The sequence below is a fragment of the Anthonomus grandis genome, chromosome 8, assembly GCF_022605725.1.
Source record: "Anthonomus grandis grandis chromosome 8, icAntGran1.3, whole genome shotgun sequence".
Lineage (NCBI taxonomy): Eukaryota > Metazoa > Arthropoda > Insecta > Coleoptera > Curculionidae > Anthonomus > Anthonomus grandis.
This window is the reverse complement of record NC_065553.1, coordinates 17175862-17181861: the sequence shown is the minus strand read 5'-3', so window position 1 is coordinate 17181861 and position 6000 is coordinate 17175862.

The window sequence follows — 6000 nt, the reverse complement described above, 5'->3', positions numbered from 1 at the left end:
AAAAAGTGCCAGTACCAAGAGCTAATATTGCCTTTATTTATTTTTCATTTGATCCCTCAATTCTCTGGACGTGCAGCTGTCGGATCTAAATTTTGAAGATTTATTAAAAACTTCATAAAAAAACTAATTGCACCTTCGATCCTTAACTACCTACAGCTGTTGAAATTATAATTTTAAGTATAACAGTTAAAAAGTTACAGCAGGTTTTGTTAAGTAACAATTTTATCCTCAGCATTTGAAATAATGCCTTGTTGTCTGGGTAAGTAGCATAAGCTGCATAGATATTTTAATGCTTGTGTTGAGGGCGCAAGCTAAGTAAAGCGAATTAATTGTGATAATCATATAAATTGTATTTTAGAGCTCTTCAACTTTTACGCAGTAAAGTAAAAACTACCAAAAAAAAAACATTTTTTAAATGCCTCTCTTAATTTTTAACCTTCAAGCTGATAAATGTTAAGTAGTCGAGGCATTTTTCGAAATTTTTAAGTCCTGGATTATGAAGGCAAAAAAATTGTTTCGAAAACGATAAAACGCATTTAAACTGAGAATGCTGAATACCTGAATCTCCTGCTTTAGGTATACTATTTTTGAGTTATTTAAAAAATAATTGCTTTAAAAATTTGTAATATTTTTCGGCTTATTTAGTTTGCAATTTACATAAAAGTATGTACGAAATTTCACAAATGACAGTCAGTGATTTAAAACTTAATTAAGTTATATAAATCTTTTGCGTTTTTTTATTCCCTAAATTTATCAAAAATTTTTCCTTATTATTTTTTAGTAGTTTCAGAGACCTCTTATCAAAAAATCTTACTGCTCAATAATTTACACTATTTAGAATAGTGTAATTTAGTTGACAAAAATTAAAATATAGGTTTCAATAGTCTTAGATATTATGAAAATAATCTTAGATATTATGAAAAAGGAAAAGACTGTGATTAGGAAAAAGAGTAAAGCCAATATCAACCTAAAATAATTTAACATAAAGATAAATTTTATTCAGAACATTAAATCTCGGTCTTTCAATAACTGTATCAGCGTAGAAAACTCCTTTTGAAATAATTTAACAAATTGTTTTTTATTTCAGTAACTTTTTCAATTTATCCTATGAAGTCATTAAGGTTCTAGTGTAAATCGAATTTCTAAGCTATCCTTTATCATCCTAAAAAACCTAAAAGATAATTTATTTAACATGTCGTACTTAGTAGCCTCGTTACTAATAAAGTATAACTTATAAAACAAGTAGTTGTAATCTTTGATCAAAACTAAGAAAAATCTTAATATTAAATTAAATTATAAATAAATTCTTTTTTCATTATACAGAGCTTCTTTTTCTTGCATTACTTAAAACTTCCAATAATTTCAAATTAATATATCTAGAAACAACGTGTTAAGATCCCAAAGTACTTCCCCTTAAACATCCATAACATCCCACATAAACAATAAGGATTTTACTATACGGAAATGCTAACGAAAAACAACCCATGCGCGAAATAAAATCTACCTTTAAGCGTTCAACTCTCATCAAAAACCACCCACTTTTCATTTCGCAAAACGGCGGACATATAATTTATGGGTGGCTTTCTTGAATTTACGATCATCCCGCTTTGCTCATTGATAATGCTCATTAATTGCGAGGCATTTAAATGAATTTAAGATACAAATAAGAGGCACCATCGAAAGGAACCTAATAAAATTTGCATAACGCGGTTTTGCCTACACACTTTTGCTCGGTTTGTAATGTGTGCATCTTTTATAGATGGATTTAATGTTGAGGCATAAAGAAATATAGAGAAGCAGATATCATCAATTCCATATGGTAATTTTCATCATATGTATTTTTTAGATTTTTCACGTGTTTCTTTTAAATCATTATTTAAGGGTTCTTAATATAACTTAGAGCTCAGGACAGGACAAATTCTTACTTATTCGTTCTAGAAACTCTTTTTATATATTTTTACATCTAGATCTTGCACTTCACAATCTAACTTTGGCCAAGCAAATTTAGAATTAAAGAATCAAATATAAAGCCAGAAAAATTGAAATCATAGCCATTTAAGTTATGCCTTGGATACCCATATAAATGGCATTAACACGACACGTATTTTAAATATTGTAACGAAATTCGGGAACACACTTTTATTGTCAACGTCAAAAGCACTAACCTAACTCGCTTTGACTGTCGTTTAATTGTTTCCAAGGTAAAAACTGACTAAACAATTAAAACTGAATGATTTGTCACGAAGCGCGTCCTTTTTTAAAACCCGATGGAACAGTTTCGAAATATTTAGAATTATCTTCATTGTTTTTGCCCAAAGAGACCCATAATTTTAGGAGAATACTGATAGTCAAAGCAAGCAAGTATACAAATTCTAGAAAATTAGAACTACAGGGATTTACAATAATATAACCTAAATAACCTAAATTGGGGCCAAAATGGGGCTCTCAAACAAGATGAACTACCTAAAAACTAAACACTATAGATGAAAATAATAAACCAAACGTAAGTAGAACCCTAAAGAAACCCTACGAATCAACTTTAACTACACAATACTAATAAAATTGTACAAAAACTAGCAGAATAATTAACGTATTTACATTTTCATAATACTGCTCCCCTCTCAATTTTGATCGTCCCGATCAAACATGGGACCACCTGAGTCATGATAGGGCGCTAGCCGGACGATGTTTACAATTTTCATCTTCGCTGTCGGATGTCGCTGGATACGGTACACCACGTCGTTGATTCTGGTGACCACATTGAATGGACCTTCCCAATCCTTCTGGAGCTTTGGTGACTTCCCCTTCGTCCTCCGTGGATTGTATAACCAGACTTTATCCCCAGGATTAAAACCGGTAGAATTTGCCTTTATGTCATAACGTGATTTCATTCTGTTACTTTCTAGATGAAGTTTATCCCGTGCTTGTTCGTGAACAATTTGTAAACGCTCTTGTAAATGGTCGACGTACTCCTCCAGGGTTTCAGACTTATGGGGTCTTCCAGTAATAATGTCCAAAGGTAAACGAAGTTCATCACCGTAGACAACTTTTGCCGGGCTTTTTCCAGTTGACTTGTGGATAGAAGAACGATATGCCAATAGGAATGGTTGTATACAGGTATCCCAGTCGGTTTGCTTAGAGTTTACTACCATCCTTAAATAGGTTTCAAGTGTCCGGTTAAATCTTTCAACCATTCCATCAGACTGAGGGTGTAGTGGGGTTGTACGGGTCTTATTGATTCCCAGCAACTGGCATACTTGTTGGAATATTTGTGACTCAAAGTTCCTTCCTTGGTCTGAATGTATCTCTCTGGGTACACCAAATCGACAAATCCAGTTCTGGAACAGCACTTCAGCTACTGTCGTTGCTTCTTGGTTTGGAATCGGATAAACCTCGGGCCACTTACTAAAGTAATCCATAACAACAAGAGCATATCGGTTTCCGGAGCTACTAGTAGGAAAGGGTCCTGCTACGTCTATGGCAATTCGTTCAAAAGGTGCACCAACAAGATACTGCATCATCTTTCCTCTTGTCCGGGTTTTTGGGCCCTTGCTTGACGAACACTGCTCACACTGTCGGCACCAGCGTTCAACATCTTGATGACTGTTCAGCCAGTAAAACCGTTCTCTCACTTTTGCCAAGGTCTTACTAACTCCAAAATGTCCTCCGCCGACACCGCCATGAACAGCTTCAAGGACTTCCGGAATACGTTTTCGAGGAAGGACTGTCAGATATGTCTTTTCTTTTCCATCTACGCTCTCCCAGACTCTTTTTAATAATCCATCTTTTATAACCAATGAATTCCATTGAGACCAATAAGCTTTAAGTTCTGGAGATTTGTCAGAAATGTCTTTCCATTCTGGTTTTGAAATTTCTCGAGATTTCAGTTCGTAAATAAGACCAAATACTGGGTCATCACACTGATCTTGGATTAAACTAGCTACATCCCACTCTTTAGAACTGTGAAGGCCAATACGATTACAAGTAAATATCTCTGGATGCTGTTTTGATTCCTTTTTAAAACAATGTTGACATGTTTCAATACAGGGTCTTCTCGATAAAGCATCGGCATTTTGGTGATATGCGCCTTTCCTATGTTCTATTGTAAAGTCATACTCTTGTAATCGTTGAAGCCACCTTGCTATTTGTCCTTCGGGGTTTTTAAACTGAAACAGCCATTTCAACGAAGCATGGTCGGTTCTAAGGATAAATCGTTGACCATACAAATATTTATGGAAATGTTCAATAGCTTTTACTGCTGACAATAGCTCTCGTCTAGTGACACAATAGTTTCTTTCTGGTTTTGATAATGTTTTACTGAAATAAGCTATTACTTGCTCGCCATCTTCATATTTTTGTGATAGAACGGCCCCAATTCCAACATTACTCGCATCGGTATCCAAAATAAAAGTTTGTCCAGGAATCGGATATGTTAAAATTGGAGATGTGCATAGTGCTCTCTTTAACTGTTGAAATGCTTCTTCACAGTCTGTTGACCAACTAAATACCACTTTGTCCTCCGTGAGCTTATGTAGAGGCTTTGCAAGATTAGCGAAATTTCTTACAAATCTTCTGTAATAGGTACAAAGGCCCAGAAAGCTTCTTAACTGGTGTTTGTCAGTGGGTCGTGGCCATTTTTCGATCGCCTCTACTTTATCTGGATCAGTCTTGACACCTTTTTCTGATATTACATGGCCAAGGTATCGAACTTCTTTTTGAAATAAGCAACATTTTTTAGGACTTAGCTTCAGGTTGGCCTCTCGCAGTTTAACAAATACCTTTTGAATATTCTTCAAATGATCTTCAAATGTTTTCCCCAGTATGATAACGTCATCCAGATAAACTAAACATGATTCCCAAGTCATTCCACGTAAAACTGTGTCCATAAGTCTCTCAAAGGTAGCTGGAGCATTGCAGAGTCCAAAGGGCATTACTGTAAACTGCCAAAGTCCTGTTCCAGTCGAGAATGCGGTCTTTTCCTTATCTTCTGGGTGCATCTTTACCTGCCAGTATCCACTCTTTAGATCGAGTGTTGAGAACCATTGTGAACCTGATAGCGTGTCCAGGGTGTCGTCAATTCTTGGTAGGGGATAACTGTCTTTCTTGGTAATATCATTCAGTCGCCGATAGTCTACACAAAATCTAGTGGATCCATCCTTTTTCTTCACTAGCACAACTGGAGATGTCCAAGGACTCTGAGAAGGCTCTATCACTCCTTGTGTCCTCATTTCTTGAAGCATTGAGGAAACTTCTCCTTGTTTAGCTATCGGAATTCTTCGAGGTGCTTGTTTAATCGGAGCATTGTCTCCAGTGTTAATTCGATGCTGCACCAAATCAGTTCTTCCCAGGTCTTTATCGTGCAAGGAAAACACATCTTGATTTTCTTCAAGAAGACGTCGCAATTTACTACACTGGTCCATGGTTAAATTGGCAGAAGATTCTTCAAATAGGTTTTGTAAACATACAGGAAAAGGTCTGTTTGAATAACGACTTCTATCAGCATTTTTCATGACTGCCACTACTTCAGAGCATACGCCAATGTTCTCTCCTTGTTTCAGGTGTTGATCATATCCTTTTAAATTTACCATTCGAACCAAAATAGTAGATTTCTTCTGCGTAGTTAACGTCTTGGCTGGAAAAATTCCTTGACCATATAGTTTGCATTTTTCCATGGGCTCAATCAAAACAGTTTCTCCCTCTTTTCCTCCAGTTGTAGCATAAACCACCACCTCTGAATTTCCTGGTATAGTAACATCCTTGAATAACTTAACGACTCTGGTATTTACTTTATCTTCATATAGGTGGTGCATAAAAATCTCTTCATTTCTCGTCGTCAATATCCGGTTATATACATCCATTTTAAACTGCTGAGCATTCATAACATCTAATCCTAATATGACATCATCCATGATTTCTGCCACTAGTACTGGCTGTTGGAATGTTGTTAAGCCAATGGTGACTGTAGCTTCGTGCAATCCAAGAATCGGGATTTTTTTTCCA